The sequence below is a fragment of the Ovis canadensis genome, chromosome 3 (genome assembly GCF_042477335.2).
Source record: "Ovis canadensis isolate MfBH-ARS-UI-01 breed Bighorn chromosome 3, ARS-UI_OviCan_v2, whole genome shotgun sequence".
In the NCBI taxonomy this organism is placed as follows: domain Eukaryota; kingdom Metazoa; phylum Chordata; class Mammalia; order Artiodactyla; family Bovidae; genus Ovis; species Ovis canadensis.
In genome coordinates this window covers 177082076-177102762 of record NC_091247.1, presented here as the reverse complement: position 1 = coordinate 177102762, position 20687 = coordinate 177082076, and the positions used below count along the sequence as shown (strand labels likewise).

General features: G+C 39.7%; 1 long non-coding RNA gene across 2 annotated transcripts in view; it reads left to right on the top strand.

The window, feature by feature from the left end:
- Positions 1-20687, top strand: part of LOC138437599 (uncharacterized) — a 40484-nt gene that overhangs the window by 9027 nt on the left and 10770 nt on the right. For both annotated transcript variants that reach the window (XR_011256037.1, XR_011256036.1), the window contains exon 2: positions 12175-12215. This is a non-coding gene — a long non-coding RNA (uncharacterized lncRNA). The remainder of the gene's footprint in view (positions 1-12174; positions 12216-20687) is intronic.

Here is a 20687-nt window from a genome sequence, read left to right as displayed (position 1 = left end):
TATACAGTGGAAGTGAGAAATAGATTTAAGGGCCTAGATCTAATAGATAGAGTGCCTGATGAACTATGGAATGAGAATCGTAACATTGTACAGGAGACACGGATCAAGACCATCCCCATGGAAAAGAAAAGCAAAAAAGCAAAATGGCTGCCTGGCGAGGCCTTACAAATAGCTGCGAAAAGAAGAGAGGTGAAAAGCAAAGGAGAAAAGGAAAGATATAAGCATCTGAATGCAGAGTTCCAAAGAATAGCAAGAAGAGATAAGAAAGCCTTCTTCAGCGATCAATGCAAAGAAATGGAGGAAAACAACAGAATGTGAAAGGCTAGAGATCTCTTCAAGAAAATCAGAGATACCAAGGGAATATTTCATGCAAAGATGGGCTCAATAAAGGACAGAAATGGTCTGGACCTAACAGAAGCAGAAGATACTAAGAAGAGGTGGCAAGAATACACGGAAGAACTGTACAAAAAAGATTTTCACGACCCAGATAATCATGATGATGTGATCACTAATTAGAGCCAGACATCTTGGAATGTGAAGTCAAGTGGGCCTTAGAAAGCATCACTACGAACAAAGCTAGTGGAGGTGATAGAATTCCAGTTGAGCTGTTTCAAATCCTGAAAGATGATGCTCTGAAAGTGCTGCACTCAATATGCCAGAAAGTTTGGAAAACTCAGCAGTGGCCACAGGACTGGAAAAGGGCAGTTTTCATTCCTATTCCAAATAAAGGCAATGCAAAAGAATGCTCAAACTACTGCACAATTGCACTCATCTCACATGCTAGTAAAGTAATGCTCAAAATTCTCCAAGCCAGGCTTCAGCAATACATGAACCGTGAACTCCCTGATGTTCAAGCTGGTTTTAGAAAAGGCAGAGGAACCAGAGATCAAATTGCCAACATCCGCTGGATCGTCGAAAAAGCAAGAGAGTTCCAGAAAACATCTATTTCTGCTTTATTGACTATGCCAAAGCCTTTGACTGTGTGGATCACTATCAACTGTGGGAAATTCTGAAAATGATGGGAATACCAGAGCACCTGACCTGCCTCTTGAGAAATCTGTATGCAGGTCAGGAAGCAACAGTTAGAACTGGACATGGAATAACAGACTGGTTCCAAATCGGAAAAGGAGTACGTCAAGGCTGTATATTGTCACCCTGCTTATTTAACTTCTATGCAGAGTACATCATGAGAAACGCTGGATTGGAAGAAACACAAGCTGGAATCAAGATTGCTGGGAGAAATATCAATAACCTCAGATGTGCAGATGACACCACCCTTATGGCAGAAAGTGAAGGAAACTAAAAAGCCTCTTGATGAAAGTGAAAGAGGAGAGTGAAAAAGTTGGCTTAAAGCTCAACATTCAGAAAACGAAGATCATGGCATCTGGTCCTGTCACTTCACGGGAAATAGATGGGGAAACAGTGGAAACAGTGTCAGACTTTATTTTGGGGGGCTCCAAAATCACTGCAGATGGTGACTGCAGCCATGAAATTAAAAGAGGCTTCCTCCTTGGAAGAAAAGTGATGGCCAACCTAGATAGCATATTCAAAAGCAGAGACATTACTTTGCCGACTAAGGTCCGTCTAGTCAAGGCTTTGATTTTTCCTGTGGCCATGTATGGATGTGAGAGTTGGACTGTGAAGAAGGCTGAGCACCAAAGAATTGATGAGCTTGAACTGTGGTGTTGGAGAAGACTCTCGAAGTTCCCTTGGACTGCAAGGAGATCCAACCAGTCCATTCTGAAGGATACCAGCCCTGGGATTTCTTTGAAAGGAATGATGCTGAAGCTGAAACTCAAGTACTTTGGCCACCTCATGCGAAGAGTTGACTCATTGGAAAAGACTCTGATGCTGGGAGGGATTGTGGGCAGGAGGAGAAGGGGACGACCCAGGATGAGATGGCTGGATGGCATCACGGACTCGATGGACGTGAGTCTGAGTGAACTCTGGGAGATGGTGATGGACAGGGAGGCCTGGCATGCTGCGATTCATGGGGTCGCAAAGAGTCGGACACGACTTAGCGACTGAACTGAACTGAACTGAACCCAAATACAGCAATGTAAACAAGATGAAAAGGCAGATCCTCAGCAGATAAAGGAACAGGATAATTGCCCACCAAACCAAACAACAGAGGAAGAGATAGGGAATCTACCTGATAAAGAATTCTGAATAATGATAGTGAAAATGATCCAAAATCTTGAAAACAAAATGGAGTTACAGATAAATAGCCTGGAGACAAGGATTGAGAAGATGCAAGAAAGGTTTAACAAGGACCTAGAAGAAATAAAAAAGCATCAATCAATAATGAATAATGCAATAAATGAGATCAAAGCACTCTGGAGGAAACCAACAGTAGAATAACGGAGGCAGAAGATAGGATAAATGAAGTAGAAGGTAAAATGGTAGAAATAAATGAAGCAGAGAGGAAAAAAGAAAAAAAGAATTAAAAGAAATGAGGACAACCTCAGAGACCTCTGGGACAATGTCAAACACCCCATCATTCGAATCATAGGAGTCCCAGATGAAGAAGACAAAAAGAAAGACCCTGAGAAAATACTTGAGGAGATAATAGTTGAAAACTTCCCTACAGTGGGGAAGGAAATAGCCACCCAAGTCCAAGAAACCCAGAGAGTCCCAAAAGGTTAAGCCCAAGGCGAATCACCCCAAGACACATATTAATCAAATTAACAAAGATCAAACACAAAGAACAAATATTAAAAGCAGCAAAGGAAAAACAACAAACAACACACAAGGGAATTCCCATAAGGATAACAACTGATCTTTCAGTAGAAACTCTTCAGGCCAGGAGGGAATGGCAGAACATACTTAAAATGATGAAAGTGAAAAACCTACAGCCCAGATTACTGTACCCAGCAAGGATCTCATTCAAATATGAAGGAGAAATCAAAAGCTTTACAGACAAGCAAAAGCTGAGAGAATTCAGCACCACCAAACCAGCTCTCCAACAAATGCTAAAGGATCTTCTCTAGACAGGAAACACAGAAAGGGTGTGTAAACTCAAACTCAAAACAACAAAGTAAATGGCAACGGGATCATGCTCATCAATAGTTACCTTAAATGTAAATGGGTTGAATGCCCCAACCAAAAGACAAAGACTGGCTGAATGGATACGAAAACAAGACCCCTACATATGCTGTCTACAAGATATCCACCTCAGAACAAGGGCCATATACAGACTGAAAGGGAAGGGCTGGAAAAAGTTATTCCACGCAAATAGAGACCAAAAGAAGGCAGGAGTAACAATACTCATATCAGATGAAATAGACTGTAAAATAAAGGCTGTGAAAAGCGACAAAGAAGGACACTACATAATGATCAAAGGATCAATCCAAGAAGAAGGTATAACAATTATAAATATACATGCACCCAATATAGGAACACTGCAATATGTAAGACAAATGCTAAAAAGTATGAAAGGGGAAATTAATAGTAACACAATAACAGTGGGGGACTTTAATACCCCACTCACACCTATGGATAGATCAACTAACAGAAAATTAACATGGAAACACAAACTTTAAACAATACAATAGACCAGTTAGTCCTAATTGATATCTATAGGACATTTCACCCCAAAAGAATGAATTTCATCTTTTTCTCAAGTGCACAGGGAACCTTCTCCAGGATAGATCACATCCTGGGCCATAAATCTAGCCTTAGTAAATTCAAAAAAATTGAAATCATTCCAAGCATCTTTTCTGACCACAATACAGTAAGATTAGATGTCAACTACAGGAGAAAAACTATTAAAAATTCCAACATATGGAGGCTGAACAACACGCTGCTGAATAACCAACAAATCATACAAGAAATCAAAAAAGAAATCAAAATCTGCATAGAAATGAGTGAAAATGAAAACACTGCAACCCAAAACCTGTGGGACTCAGTAAAAGCAGTGCTAAGGGGAAGGTTCATAGCAAGACAAGCTTACCTTAGGAAACAAGAAAAAAGTCAAATAAATAACCTAACTCTAAACCTAAAGCAACTAGTAAAGGAAGAAATTAAGAACCACAGGGTGAATAGAAGGAAAGAAATCTTAAAAATTAGGGCAGAAATAAATGCGAAAGAAACAAAAAAGACCATAGCAAAAATCAACAAAACCAAAAGCTGGTTCTTTGAGAAGATAAATAAAATTGAAAGACCATTAGCCAGACTCATCTAGAAACTAACGGAGAAGAATCAAATCATCAAAATTAGAAATGAAAATGGAGAGATCACAACAGACAACACAGAAATACAAAGGATCATAAGAAACTACTATCAGCAACTATATGCCAATAAATTGGACAACTTGGAAGCAATGGACAAATTTTTAGAAAAGTATAACTTTACAAAACTAAACCAGGAAGAAATAGAAAATCTTAACAGACCCATCACAAGCACAGAAACTGAAACTATAATCAGAAATCTTCCAGCAAACAAAAGCCCAGGACCAGACGGCTTCACAGCTGAATTCTACCAAAAATTTAGAGAAGAGCTAACACCTATCCTACTCAAACTCTTCCAGAAATTGCAGAGGAAGGTAAACTTCCAAACTCACTCCATGAGGCCACCATCACCCTAATACCAAAACCTGACAAAGATGCCACAAAAAAAGAAAACTATAAGCCAATATCACTGATGAACATAGATGCAAAAATCCTTAACAAAATCCTAGCAAACAGAATTCAACAACATATTAAAAAGATCATACATCATGCCCAAGTGGGCTTTATCCCAGGGATGCAAGGATTCTTCAATATCCGCAAATCAGTCAATGTAAAACACCACATTAACAAATTGAAAGATAAAAACAATACGATTATCTCAATAGATGCAGAGAAAGCCTTTGACAAAATTCAACATCCATTTATGATAAAAACCCTCCAGAAAGCAGTAATAGAAGAAACATACCTCAACATAATAAAAGCTATATATGACAAACCCACAGCAAACCCATTATCCTCAATGGTGAAAAAATTGAAAGCATTTCCCCTAAAGTCAGGAACAAGACAAGGGTGCCCACTCTCACCACTACTATTCAACATAGTTTTGGAAGTTTTGGCCACATCAATCAGGGAAGAAAAAGAAATAAAAGGAATCCAGATTCGAAAAGAAGAAGTAAAACTCTCACTGTTTGCAGATGACATGATCCCCTACATAGAAAACCCTAAAGACTCCACCAGAAAATTGCTAGAGCTAATCATTGAATATAGTAAAGTTGCAGGATATAAAATTAACACACAGAAATTCCTTGCATTCATATACACTAATAATGAGAAAACAGAAAGAGAAATTAAGGAAACAATTCCACTCACCATTGCAATGAAAAGAATAAAATACTTGGGAATATTTCTACCTAAAGAAACAAAATACCTATATATAGAAAACTATAAAACACTGGTGAAAGAAATCAAAGAGGTACAAATAGATGGAGAAATATACCATGTTCATGGATTGGTAGAATCAATATAATGAAAATAAGTATACTACCCAAAGCAATCTATAGATTCAATGCAATCCCTATCAAGCTACCAACGGTATTTTTCACAGAACTAGAACAAATAATTTCACAATTTTGTATGGAAATACAAAAAAACCTCGAATAGCCAAAGCAATCTTGAGAAAGAAGAATAGAACTGGAGGAATCAACCTACCTGACTTCAGGCTCTACTACAAAGCCACAGTCATCAAGACAGTATGGTACTGGCACAAAGACAAAAATATAGATCAATGGAACAAAATAGAAAGCCCAGAGATTAATCCACACACCTATGGACACCTTATCTTTGACAAAGGAGGCAAGAATATACAATGGATTAAAGACAATATCTTGAACAAGCGGTGCTGGGAAAACTGGTCAACCACTTGTAAAAGAATGAAATGAGAACACTTTCTAATGCCATACACAAAAATAAACTCAAAATGGATTAGAGCTCTAAACGTAAGACCAGAAACTATAAAACTCCTTGAGGAAAACATAGGCAAAACACTCTCCGACATAAATCACAGCAGGATCCTCTATGACCCACTTCCCAGAGTATTGAAAATAAAAGCAAAAATAAACAAATAGGACCTAATTAAAATTAAAAGCTTCTGCACAACAAAGAAAACTATAAGCAAGGTGAAAACACAGCCTTCAGAATGGGAGAAAAATAATAGCAAACGAAGCAACTGACAAAAAATTAATCTCAAAAATATACAAGCAACTCCTGCAGCTCAATTCCAGAAAAATAAACGACCCAGTCAAAAAAGTGGGCCAAAGAACTAAATAGACATTTCTCCAAAGAAGACATACAGATGGCTAACAAACACATGAAAAGATACTCAACATGACTCATTATCAGAGAAATGCAAATCAAAACCACAATGAGGTACCATTTCACCCCAGTCAGAATGGCTGCTATCCAAAAGTCTACAAGCAATAAATGCTGGAGAAGGTGTGGAGAAAAGGGAACCCTCTTACGCTGCTGGTGGGAATGCAAACCAGAACGGCCACTATGGAGAACAGTGTGGAGATTCCTTAAAAAACTGGAAATAGAACTGCCGTATGACCCAGCAATCCCACTGCTGGGCATACACACCGAGGAAACAAGAATTGAAAGAGACACATGTACCCCAATATTCATCACAGTACTGTTCATAAGAGCCAGGACATGGAAGCAACCTAGATGTCCATCAGCAGACAAATGGGTAAGAAAGTTGTGGTACATAAACACAATGGAATATTACTCAGCCATCAAAAAGAATACATTTGAATCAGTTCTAATGAGGTGGATGAAACTGGAGCCTGTTATACAGAGTGAAGTAAGCCAGAAAGAAAAACACCAATACAGTATACTAACGCATATATATGGAATTTAGAAAGATGATAATGACAACCCTATATGTGAGAGAACAAAAGAGACACAGATGTATATAATAGTCTTTTGGACTCTGTGAGAGAGGGAGAGGGTGGGATGATTTGGGAGAATGGCATCGAAACATGTATATTGTCATATGTGAAACAGATCGCCAGTCCAGGTTCGATGCATGAGACAGGATGCTTGGGGCTGGTGCACTGGAATGACCCAGAGGGATTGGATGGGGTGGGAGGTGGGAGGGGGGTTCAGGATGGAAAACACATATACACCTGTAGCAGATTCATGTCAATGTATGGCAAAACCACTACAATATTGTAAAGTAATTAGCCTCCAATTAAAATAAATTAATTTATAGTTTTTTTTAAAAGTCTATGCTAAGCAGAGAAGATGGAGAAACAGAAGGAGAGCCTTCTACCTAAAGAGGCTTCTGAGATAGTGCTTTGTATAATAAAAATAATTTTTAAAGGGCTGCTGATGGCTTCCCTGGTGGCTCAGTGGAAAGAATCTGCTGCCAGTGAAGGAAACGTGGGTTCCATCCCTGGTCCTCGAAGATCCCACATGCTGTGGAGCAACTAAGCCCAGCACCACAACTGTTGAGCCTGTGCCCTAGAGTCGGGGAGCTACAACTACTGAGCCCACGTGCTGCAACTACTTGAGCCTGTGTGCCCTAGTTCCCGTGCTCCACAACAAAGGGTAGCCCCCACTTGTTGCAACTAGAGAAAGGCCCTCACGGCAATGAAGACCTAGCACAGCCAAAAAATATTTTTTTTAAAAAAACTAGCTATGGTTTAAAAAAGAAAAAAAGATCCCCTGGATCTTTTTCCAAGCCATGCTTCAAATTTTATCAAACATGGAAAAGTTCAGCCATTGTTTCTTTTAAATATTTGGTCTGTCTCCACTTGCCTCTCCTTACCTTCTGGAACTCCAAGTACACATATGCTGGGCTGCTGGGTGTTGTCCCATAGCTCACTGATGGTCTATTCATGTTCTCCAGTCTTTAAATCTCTGTGTTTCATTTTGGGTAGTTTCTATTGCAGTCTTCAAATTCACTGATCTTTTCTTGCCATGTCAAATCTTCCATTAATCTGTGTCCCATCCAGTTTGCTTTTCAACTGTAGATGTTCGACTTGGGTCTTTTACTCTTCTGGTCATGCTCATGCTTTCCTCCCAACTCCTTGAACACATGGGATATATTTATAGTAGCTGTTTTATGTCTTTTACTATTTCCACCATCTATATCATTTCTAAGTCTGCTTCTATTGATTTTCTCCTCATACTGAATCTTATATTCCTGCTTCATTGCACATCTGGTAATTTTTAATGTCAGACTTTGCAAGTTTAATTTTTGGAGGGTATTGGATATGTTTGTAATCCTTTAAATATTTTTGTACTTTCCAATAAGATGCAATTGAATTACTTGGAAAGAGTTTGATATTTTCAAGACTTGCTCTTGAGCTTTGTTTGGTGGGTGCAGAACAGCCTTTAGGGTTAATTTGGGCCTTCTATTGAGGCAATATGCTTCTGAAGTCTCCCTCAGTTCCTTGTATGTTTGGAAGTCTTTCTATTCTAGCTAGCAGGAACAAACTATTCCCAGATCTCTGTGTGCTCTGGGAACTTAGCCACCATCTCCTTTGCTATGGTTTCTTCTCCAGTGTTGGTAGTTTCCTGAATATTGTGAAATTTGGGAATTATTATTTAACTGAAGACTCAGGGAGAACCTCTGAAGATATCTGGAACTCTCTCATTGCAACTTCCTTCTCTCAAGTTCTATGCCCTGTGAAGTCTATCTGCCTGAGCATCCCTGAACTCTGTCCTGCAGCTCACGAAGATCACCCAGCCTGCTGGTATCCCCTTCTCTATGCAGGACCTGAGAACTCCCCAGGCAGTAAACTGAAACATTCATCGGGCTCATCTTAGGCTTTCTTCCTCCTTTTTGGCAGAAAATTCTCTGCCCTGAATTGCCTATTTTCCAATGTCCAAAAACCAGCTTCATAGATTTTGACCAGACTTTCAGTTGTTTAAGGAGGAAGGATACATGTGGTCCCTGTTAATCCTCCACAAATTCAAGTGGCAATTCAGTGTGTCAACTTTGTGTGCATGCTAAGTCACTTCAGTCATTTCCAACTCTTTGTGACCCTATATGGTCACAAAGAGCCCACCAGGCTTCTCTGTCCTTGGGATTCTCCAGGCAAGAATACTGGAGTGGGTTGTCATTTCCTCCCTGAGGGGATCTTCTCAGTTCCCAAACCTGGGATAAAACCCATGTCTCTTATGTCTCCTGCATTGGCAGGCAGGTTCTTTAACACCAGCAGCCCCTGGGAAGCCCCATGTGTCAACTTTAGACCCTTAATGTTGAATTATTCTGTGAGCTTCTGGAAATTCAGCTACCACCTAGAACAGTGCTTAGCACATCATAGGCATTCAATAATTTTTTTGAATGAATGGGATCCTCTTTCCTCCCAAGTTTGTCCTCAATGAACTTTTCCTCTTTTAATTCTAACCATTTTCCTAATATGCCAAGAACATTATTGATTCTCTTCTCCAAAATATACCCTGTTTTTTCCTATATTCATCTTGGTGTAGTTAACATTCATCCATATCAGTTCTAAAATGTTTAGGAAAAGACTTCCCTGGTGGGGCAGTGGACACAGATTCAATCCCTAGTCCAGGAAGTACCCATGAGCCACAAAGGAACAGAGCCCATGCATCACAAATATTAAGCCTGTGCTCTTGAGCCCAGAGCTGCAACTACTCAAGCCCCTGCCCCTAGAGCCTGTGCTCCACAACAAGAGAAGCCACTGCAATGAGAAGCCTGTGCACCACAACCAGAGAGTAACCACAGCTCACCACAACTAGAGAAAGACTGTGTGCAACCAAAAAATAAATAATTAATTTTTAAAAATAAAATGTTTAGGAACAAAATAAAAGATCCTAAGAGAGAACCTGCATAAACTGTAGGTGCCTCTGGTTAACTTACAGAGGTATCTACTGATACCTCCTTGAGCAGCATTTCTAATCAATTGTGTACCCATCACATGGTGATCTAATCCAGTGGCCTTAGTTTTCCTCAAAGGAAATGCTTCATATGCCTCATCTGCCAAAATAAGTTAGCCTGGCCCTGGTCTAACACTGTAATTTATGGCCTGAAGACTATAAAGTGCTTAAAAAAAAAAAAAAGGCTAATATTAGCACATTGACTCTGTTACTTCCAGGCTACCAGGCTAAATGCTAGAAGAAAAAAAAAAAAAGTCTTGAGTGAAATCATCCCCTAAATCAGATCGTCTTTTAGAAGGATAAAGTAAATTTGGTTCAAAGCTAATAACTGTATTAGTACATAGTGAGCATTTGGGCTTCTTCCATCATCTCTACAGCTGGTCTTCTTTTGTCTCTATTAGCACATTTGCTCTTTTGAAAAGTAGAATGACATGAGAATAAAACTACATATATCATTCCAACACTAAGAGGAAAAAATCTTTTCCCCCCTCATTTTTTATAAATAAGATGTGGAATTAAATGGAAATACATTTTAAGTGAGAATAAAATTTTTGGTAACATATTCTCCCCAAATTAAAATGGAACATGGCATTGGGTGAGAGTGCCACCTACAAGCCATAGCATATGTGACTTTTTACTGATACTTTCAAAGGGAACATTTCCCAACTTATTGTCCTTATTCTACTTCCATTTTTCACTCTGGAATAATGAATATGGACCCTTTATGTCTTGGGAGAAATTGGCAGCACTCGAAGTAACTTTGAGGACAGTCCCCAGACTCCTAGGGCTTATCATAGCAAGATATGGAAGAATGGTAAGTCTGAAAGGGTATTGGATATTTCTTCTCAGATTTTGATGGAAAAAGCAGTGAGTCTGTTTATTTAGGCTCACCGCTGAGTCAAAATTAAGCCACAAATCTATTTCCTGATTTCTCTGGGGCATAATATGTTTGTTTTTAAAAATTTTCTTGTATATGAGCTATCAAGTCAAAATTCATTTCTCATATACACAAGCCTTATAATAGCCCTATATTTCTAGAAGTCCATGCCTCTTCAAATTTCTCCCTTTAGACATCAGAATCTGAATGGGGGAAAAAATAATTTCATAGTGTTTCTTTCCTTTAAGTCAAAGAATTTAGGGAGCTCCCTGGCTGTACAGTGTTTAGGATTCAGTGCTTTCACTGCTGTGGGTGGGATTCTGTGCTTTCACTGCCTTGAGTCGAGGTTTAATCCCTGGTCAGGGAGCTGAGATTCCACAAGCCACGTGGGCAGCCAAAAAAAGAAAAAAATATGATTTAAAAATTTAGGGAATACACTGCCCAAACAGGGCAATAAAGCAATGAAAATATAATAGTAGTAAAACAAAGCTCTGTAAAACTAAGCAGAAAAAGAGTTTGATTTTACAGATGAAAAAGGTGCTGAAACATTTTGACCACAGCTTGTGAGGTGAAGAAGGGGCGGTAACAAGAGGATGAGAAGGCTGTGTTTAGTTTATTTCCCCTCATTTTGTTTGCACGAGTAATTGAGGGAAGAGTTTTTCAATGCTGGCTATAATTATTAGGCCGAGAAATTTTAGTTGACATAAGGTTGCAACATTCAGTATGCAGGAAAAATAGGGCAAGTCAAAGTCAAAATAAGTTTCTCCTCATGGAGCTATGAGATGAGTGGGAACAGCTTGTACACTAACTGCACAGATGAAGTCATCTTTGTTGTACCAATATTAAAGGCTTGACATAAGAATCTTTCAGTTCCATCTTGCTCTGCCATGTAATGTTGGTGACAGGTATTTAAGAACTGCCTGTTCTGTCCAAAAGGTTCAGTATCTACTGAGCACTATCAGAGTGTCTACATAATTACTTCTCCCAACTGCTTTGAAGCATAGCAGACCATCCATGTGGCAGGCACCACTCAGGTTGTAATTCTCCCCTTTGAATTTCATAGTCATCATTTAACATATGAAAAAAAATTTTTTTCTCACACTTCAAAGACAGTGAATAAGACTTTGCTTTATTTTTTTTTGAGGCCATTTTTATTTAAAAAACAAACTTACTTGCTTTCTACATGCAAAGAGCCTTACAGAAACATAGTAAAATACTTTATGTGATGTCTCAGAACCTTCCTCAAGTTTATTTTCATTGCATAATCAGTTCCATTTGGTGGAGAATCCTTGAGATTATTTCACATTATGTTAAATGCTAAAAACACACCAAATACATAGAATCATAGGGGTGTGAAGCAGGATGGTTCTGCAAAATTAGGGGAAATTAAGCTAAAGATCAGTATGATACTCAGGTGTTACATTTTCCACTAACCCACAGGGAAAAAAGAAAAGAATTGGAAGCCTTGCAGTTGAATCCAGGTATGCTTTTTCTGAACAGTTACTTGGTGTTTACCAATGTGAAAGCAAGCTGATCCTTCGAGTACTCTGGTTTGAGAATTCCCAATTGTTACTTGATATTCTAATGGAAGAGATATTGGCTCCAAGTTTTGCAAGAGAGGGGTATTTTGCAATAATCTCTTCTTTAGAGAAGGGGGAAAAGTGGAAACAGTGACAGATTTTATTTTCTTGGCTCCAAAATCACTGCTGTTGGGGACTTCAGCCATGAAATGAAAAGGTGTTTACTCCTTGGAAGGAAAGCTATGACAAACCTAGACAGCGTATTAAAAAGCAGAGACATCACTTTGCCAACAGAAGTCTGTATAGTCAAACCTATGGTTTTTCCAGTAGTCATGGACAGATGTGAGAGCTGGACCATAAAGAAGGCTGAGCACTGAAGAATTGATGCTTTCGAATTGTGTTGCTGGAGAGGACTCTTGAGAGTCCCTTGGACCACAGAAAGATCAAACCAGTCAATTCTAAAGGAAGTCGGTCCTGAATATTCATTGGAAGGACTGATGCTGAAGCTGAAGCTCTAATACTTTGGCCACCTGAGGTGAAGAGCCCAACTCATTGGAAAAGACCCTGATGCTGGGAAAGATTGAGGGGAGGAGGAGAAGGGGGCAGCAGAGGATGAGATGGTTGGATGGCCTCGCTGATTCAATGGACATGAATTTGAGCAAACTCCAGGAAATAGTGAAGGACCGGGAAGCCTAGCATGCTGCAGTCCATGGGGTAGCAAACAGTAAGACATGACTTAACAACTGAACAACAAACAACTTCTTTAGAAATATTGAGTCCATTCAAATATGTCAAAATACAGCTTGCCCTGATATGAAAGTTATTAACATGGGACCTTTTCCCTTCCTTATCTTTTCTTGCCTTTTAATAACCTCCAGAAATGAACTGTTTCAAATGTATATATATAATTTTTATATTCTGCAAACTGTACAGAACACCATGGCCATTAACATTGAAACAAGCTTGCTGCTGCTGCTGTTAAGTCACTGCAGTCGTGTCCAACTCTGTGCACAGGTTGAGCTAATATCCATAGTAATATTGAAAGGCAGATAAACAATTCTGGATAATAGACATGAATACACTAACCTGTTTATTACACTTTTAATTTCTTCCTAGTACACATGTTGACAGCTTCACTACAAGGAAAAAGTTCAGAAAAATCAGAGGAGATAGAACTATTTTATTTTTGCAATAAAAAATAACACTGAAATTTCTATAGTAGTCCTATCCCGCAGAATAGAATATAGGCTACATAAAATTGTTTAAAATTTTCTAAAGAGCTTCATTTCAAAAAGTATACTTTAATAATACATTTTGCTTGATCTAATAAATCTAACAGTATTATCAACATATAACCAATACAAAAAGTATTCATGAGATATTTTAGATTATTTTTCTCACACTAAGTCTTTGAAATCTGGTGTATATTTTATACTCACAGATAATCTGGTCACATTTCAAATGCTTAATGTCTAGTGATTACTGTGTTGGACAGAATGAAGCTATAGTGCAGTACATATTCACTATGTTTAAACAACAAATAGAGTCTCTTTAACAGAGCTCTCTTGCAGTTTTCCCTTGAACTTTTTAGAAACTCCATTGTGCCCCGCTACAAAGGACTTGCCATGTCCCTGTCCAGTATGACTATGCCTCAGGGTGCTCTGTATGCTGTAAGGAAGCAGATCAAACAAAAGCTGGTGGTATTTCACTTTCATGTATCTTCTGCATTAAAATGTGCCCCAAGCCAAAGATAAAACTTGGCTTCTGGCTACATTATTAATCTTCTAGTACCTTTCACACTTCCTGCTTCCCTGGTGGCTCAGATGGTAAAGAATCTGCCTGCAATGAGGCAGACTCAGGTTATATTCCTAGGTTGTGAAGATTCCCTTGAGAAGGGAATGGCTACCAGTATTCTTGCCAGAAGAATTCCATGGACAGGGGAGCCTGGTGAGCTATAGTCCATGGGATTGCAAAAAATCAGACACGACCGTGCGACTAACACACACACACATACACCCTTCACATTTCAGGGCATCTGGCCCAGCAACCTACTGCTAGAGCTGATTTGAATCCAAAAGGAGGCTCATCCAATTCTGATGGGTGGGTTAAACGCTGCTGTCAACCTGAACAGTCTATGAGCTAGCGCACACTGAGTATCTACTATAGGCTAAAGTGAAAGAAGTGAAAGTGTTAGTTGTTCAGTCTTACTGACTCTTTGAGACCCCTGGGACTAGGGCCCACCAGGCTCCTCTGCCCATGGAATTCTCCAGGCAAGAATACTGGAGTGTGTAACCATGCCCTTCTCCAGTGGATCTTCCCAACCAAGGGATCAAAACTGTGTCTCTAGTATCTCCTGCATTGCAGGTGGATTCTTTACCATCTGGGCCATCAGGGAAGCCCATTATAGGCTAAACTAAGCTCATAATCTCATTCACTCAGATCCTCAATTGCTTTCAGTAGTACCTCAAAGCATCCTCATCTCTGCTTCTGTTCCTCCATTCTTAAGTCATCCACGAGAGCCACCAGAGTTTGCTTGGACACATCTGATTGTCGTGCCTCCCCAGCGGGCCCCTAGGATGACTCCCACTGTTAGTCAAATGCAGACTTTATTTAGTGCTGTATATGAGGCCCACCCCACTCCCTGGCCCCAGCCCAGCTCTCAAGCTGCAGCTCTGTCTAGTTCCCTATTGTGTGGCCTCTCCCTCATATTCTCTACACACATGCTCCAGCCAGATGGCTTCTTGCCATCCCCTGATGGTGCCATATCATTCTCTCATGCTAGGTTTATATACACAGCTTTCTTCGCCTAGAATGTACTTTCCCTCTTGTTCACAGGTCAGAATCCTGTATTTCCAATCTACAAAATCCAAGTTAATATTCTAGCTTCCGTACTTGTTCTTGTTCCATGGAGGGAAGCTGCCTGCTAATCTGAAAACACCTTTGTTTCTGATGGTAGAAGTCAAATCCACCTGCTGTTTGGAGGAAGTTTTCTCAGTATATTTCTTGTTCGCTGTCTTATTTCAGATGAGAGCTGCTACTAATCCATGAACAATTCCAATAATGCTCAGGTAGTATTATAGCGCTGACTCTTTATGTCTGACTCTTTGCGACCCCATGGACTGTAGCCTACAAGGCTCCTCTGTCCATGGAATTTTCCAGGCAAGAGTACTGAAGTGGGTTGCCATTTCCTTCTCCAAGGGATCTTCTCGACACAGGGATGGAACCCAGGTCTCCCGCATTGCAGGCAGACGCTTTACCATCTGAGCCACCAGGGAAGTTACTAATATTATAGCGCCAGTCTTACCAAGAGTAATCTTGATAAGAGTATCAAGATTACTCTTGATAAGAGAAGGAAAAACAAGTAGAAGTTTTTTCAAAGTGCACTTGAAAGTAAGAATGACTATTACATTTTTAACTCTATTTTTTAATACAGTCATGTCAAGAAAGAACTAAAAATAGGACATTGACCTTTTAACTCCTTTTTGTGAGCTGAGCTCACGTAAATCCTAATTTTATATTTGTTATCCTTTTAGTGTTTTTCAGGGCAGTTTCCCATTCATGCTTTTCACAGCAGAGCTATCAACAATTGACTCTCACACCTCACCATGTCCCAAGACAAACTCATCACCATCTCTTTAAGCCTGTTCTTTTGGACTCTTCTAGTTTGTTTTGGAAAGTTCATCACTTGGAGTTATACCCAACATGTCCTTCTCCATCGCTCCTGACAAAAATAAGTTGCCACGTCCTCTTATTCTACCTCTGCAGTGTCTCTGACAATCACTCCTTCTCTGCTGTTCTCACTGCCTACATCCTGGTTCAGGCCCATATTGTCTCCCACTTGTGCCCCTGGAATTACCTCAGCCCTATTTCCCTTTAACTCCTAAATTCCAACATTTACCAAGATTTCTAAAGCCCAGCTCAAAGCATGTCATCTCCCAGCTCAAAAACCCTCAGTTCCTCCCCATCACCTAATAAACAAAATCCAGACTCTTTAGCCTGATAGTCAAAGCCCACCCATGCTGTGACCCCAATATAATGTTATAATGTGATCTCCCTACTCCCTTCCATGTACTACAGTCAAAATGTACTAGTTGTCCCCCAAATACGCCCTGCCCATCTTAGCATCTGGCCTTTGTGGGTGGTGTTTTTGTTTCTTTAACTTCTTGCTAATTGAAATATGACCCCATCCTTCAAGTCCCAGTCACAACCACTGCCTCTTCCATGAAGACTTTGTGCATTTTCCAGCAGGAAATAATCTTTTAGTCCTTGTATATACCTTTTTGTATTTTTGTTTTAATCCTTCAGTTCAGTTCAGTTCAGTCCAGTCGCTCAGTCGTGTCCAACTCTTTGCGATCCCATGAATCGCAGCATGCCAGGCCTCCCTGTCCATCACCAACTCCCAGAGTTCACTCAGACTCACGTCCATCGAGTCAGTGATGCCATCCAGCCATCTCATCCTCTGTCATCCCCTTCTTCTCCTGCCCCCAATCCCTCCCAGCATCAGAGTCTTTTCCAATGAGTCACCTCTTCACATGAGGTGGCCAAAGTACTGGAGTTTCAGCTTTATAATCATTCCTTCCAAAGAAATCCCAGGGCTGATCTTCAGAATGGACTGGTTGGATCTCCTTACTACAGCTTATATTGCAAGCTTGTTTGTGTATGTAGGTGTGTCAATATCTTGTATATGCTCAGATAATAAAGTTCATTTCATTGATGAACAGATATTTCTTGAGTACCTACTATGTGCTACTACAGAGCAGAGAGTAAGCTGGACAATAGAGTACCCATTTTAAATACCCAGCTTACAGCACCCAGCATGTATGTTGCACTTTGTAAGCACTCAGTGATTCCTTGCCAAACTCATGGCTAAATTCCTAATTGATCTGAAAATGAATTTCCAGAAAGTTTTACTTTCAGACCAGAAAAGCAAAAATGGAAGTTTAAAAGACTTCAGAGCAGCTGAACTAGGAGTTCATAACATATATATGTATTTGTCTCTTGTGCAGTTTAGCCCTGGAGACCCTGGCAAGCCCTCACACAGAGCCCTTTGCTCTCGGATTACACACATCCTTAACAATAACAATCAAGACAACAACCACAGCAAGCTCCAGTATTTGGTTTACAAGCTCATTTCAGATGAGAAGCAGCAAATTAGGAGCAGGGAATAGACATGGCATAATCAGTCACATTGGCATCAGTGAGACTGACAGTCTAGCAACAAAGGAGGACCCAAAAGAAGCTAAAAAACAAAACAACAATTAAAAAAAATAAAACAGTGATCTGCAGCCATTTAGAACAGAGACAAACAGTTCTGCATACCTCCAAAGAGCCTGAGGGCTTCTCAGCGTAATAGCACAATACTACAATTTGGATGATGTTTACAATGCATTATTTTAGAAGGCAGGGAAGATTAATATACTGGAAAGGTTTCCATATAAGATAATTAAAACTCTTGGTATTTAAAAGGATAAATCCTCAGCCATCTATTAAACTCATTTGTCCAGAACAACCCTCTTGCACCCCCACCCATAGGCTTTGGAGCCAGGGTTTTATTGTACTTCCTTGCATTACTTGATTCATTTGCCTCAGAACATTCGTTGGCTCTCAGCATTTAGTTTAATCTTCATTAGGTAAGTTTTATTCCCATTTTATTTGCACAACACTCTACAAGGGCCAGTAGAGAACACAACAGATTGGAAAAGTCTAGACCCTAGGCTTGTCCTGGAGATGCTCAAGGTCTTGTTAAGGAGATAAAATTTATATCCTTGAACCACATGAAGACACAGTTGAGAAATGCAAATAAGTGTATACTGTGAAACAAACTTTGCAGTGAAGGATCATTTGGGAAATAACTAGGCCTAATCAAGATTACTTTGATATGAGCCTCTGAGCCAGAAGTGGAAGCTTTGGGGTAAAGAAAATAGCACAAAGAGTGCCTACCAGAGGCAAGAAAGAGCAAATCGTGTGCTGGTTTTGGCCAGGAGCCAGACTGACAGACCGAGGCTGAGGCCCCTGCTTGAGGATAAGAGATAAGTTTGAAGTGTTCCACCTTCTTGTATTAATACTAATCCCTTTGCATTAAAACAAATCATCTTTCTTAAATCATGTCTTAGTCTATTCAGGCTGCCATAACAAAGTAAGATAGACTTAGTGACTTAAACAAAAACATGTTTATTCTCATAGTTCTAGAGGCTGGGAAGTCCAATATCTAAGGAGCCATGTTTCTGGTGAGAGCTGCTTCCTGATTCATAGACAGACAACTTCTTGCTCTGTCCTCACATTGGGGAGAAAGAGAGCAAGCTCTCTAGTGCCTCTTCTTATAAGGACACTGATAACATCATGAAGGTCCCACCCTCATGACCTCATCTAACTCTGATTACCTCCCCAAAGCTCCATCTCCAGATATCATTACACTGAACGGTAGGCCTTAAACAGATGAATTTGGTAAGATTGGGGGTTGTAGGTAGAGTCACAACATTTGGTGCATAACCGGTCATTTGAATGTAAATCTCTGCATTTTTTGAAAAGCTCAAAAAATCAAGTTTGATATACAGACTAGTATTTATCTTCAGGGTTTCCCAGGTGCCCATGGTGGTAAAGAACCTGTGTGCCAGTGCAGGAGACACAAGAGATGTGGGTTTGATCCCTGGTTTGGGACTATCCCCTGAAGGGGGGCATGGCAACCCACCTCAGTATTCTTGCCTGGAGAATCCCATGAACAGAGGAAACTAGCAGGCTACAATCCTTAGGGTCAAAAAGAGTCAGACGCTACTGAAGCAGCTTAGTGCACACACGCATTTGTCTTCAATCATGTCATTTTACAAGAGAATTTGTGTAACAGCTAGTTACAAGCTACAAAGCTGACTTGATTTGCTTTCTCTACATTCATTTTACAAAAAGAAAAAAATCATAGGAAGTAACATTCTCCTTTGGTTAGGAGCTCTGGAAATGTTCTCCTTCTAGAAGACATTTTCCAGTGTATCTGAAGATTTGGATGATGGCTAACAGATTCATGAGTTCAGTTCGGTTCAGTCACTCAGTCGTGTCTGACTCTTTGTGATCCCATGGACTGCAGGACACAGGCCTCCCTGTCCATCACCAACTCCGGGAGCATGCTCCAACTCATGCCCATTGAGTCGGTGGTGCCATCCAACCATCTCATCCTCTGTCATTCCCTTCTCCTCCTGCCTTCAGTCTTTCCCAGCATCAGGGTCTTTTCCAGTGAGGCAGTTCTTCACGTCAGGTGGCCAAAGTATAAGTACAAATAATGGACTGAAACTTTCTACAGCTTGTTAACTGGTAAAGACTGGAGATTTATCAGCCTGTTAAAATGAGGTTCTAATAACTGTGCTTTTACCTAAACTGTGAACTCTGTGAGCATAGGGTAAGTGTTTTCCCCAAGAGTCTAAGCCATCACCTACCACAGAAATGGGACTTAGTGTTAAGCAGAAACCAATAAGTGATTGAATGCAAGACAAATTGACTTGTTAACATTTGATTAAAGTAAAATTCTAAGTTTCTCAAAATTAACTTACCCTGAATTGGCTGAGATGCTTATAACTGATGGATTATGCCTATTTAACAAATTGAACACAAACCACAAAATCAGGGATTTAAAACTAATTTTTTCACAAACACATTTGTTGTAAATCCAGTACATGTATCCTTTTGAATTGGCTGCTTTGTGTAATTGAGAGCCAATTTCAATGTTCACATGACAATGAAAATCTCAAGCTTAAATTTATTAATATGTTGCCTTGGCAGAACACCAGGCTTCTTAGTAGCAAAATATGGAGAGAATGGATATTAGTCTCCAAAGATTTGAGTTTGATTTTGAAAATAAACTGATGTTGTTCTTTAAAAGATCATTCATAAGGAAATATAACTGTAGAGATGTGGACTAGAAAGCAATTTAAATGAAAATATTTCAAAGGAGAGAGAATCAAAGTTTCAGCATGGTATTTGGTTGGAAGGCCCAGGGATCAAAATATTTAACTGTTTTAAGTCCCACCTGAGCAATTCAAATCCTGAATCATTGCTCATGCATCTATCTGATAACTCTTAATCTAGACATACTTAACAAAGAATTTGTCAAACACACTAAAATAGGGAACAGAAGAACTACACATTCAACCAGACAGACCCCAGAAAAGAAGAATTCATCATTTCTAATAGCCAAGATTGTAATTTATTTAGCACACACCAGGTATCTGTGTAGCACTGCCAAGTGACGCATAGGATTATCTAATCCTTATAAAAAGCCCATTGAGCAGATAAGGAAACTACGGCTTAAAAATAGGTTAAGCAAATTACCCCAAATCAACAAGCCTGTAAATGGCAAAGGCAAGAGTTTAGCCTTTGTTATTGACCACTCCATTTTGTTTCACTGCTCCTCAAGAGGTGGTCCTTGAACTGGCAACATCAGCATCGCCT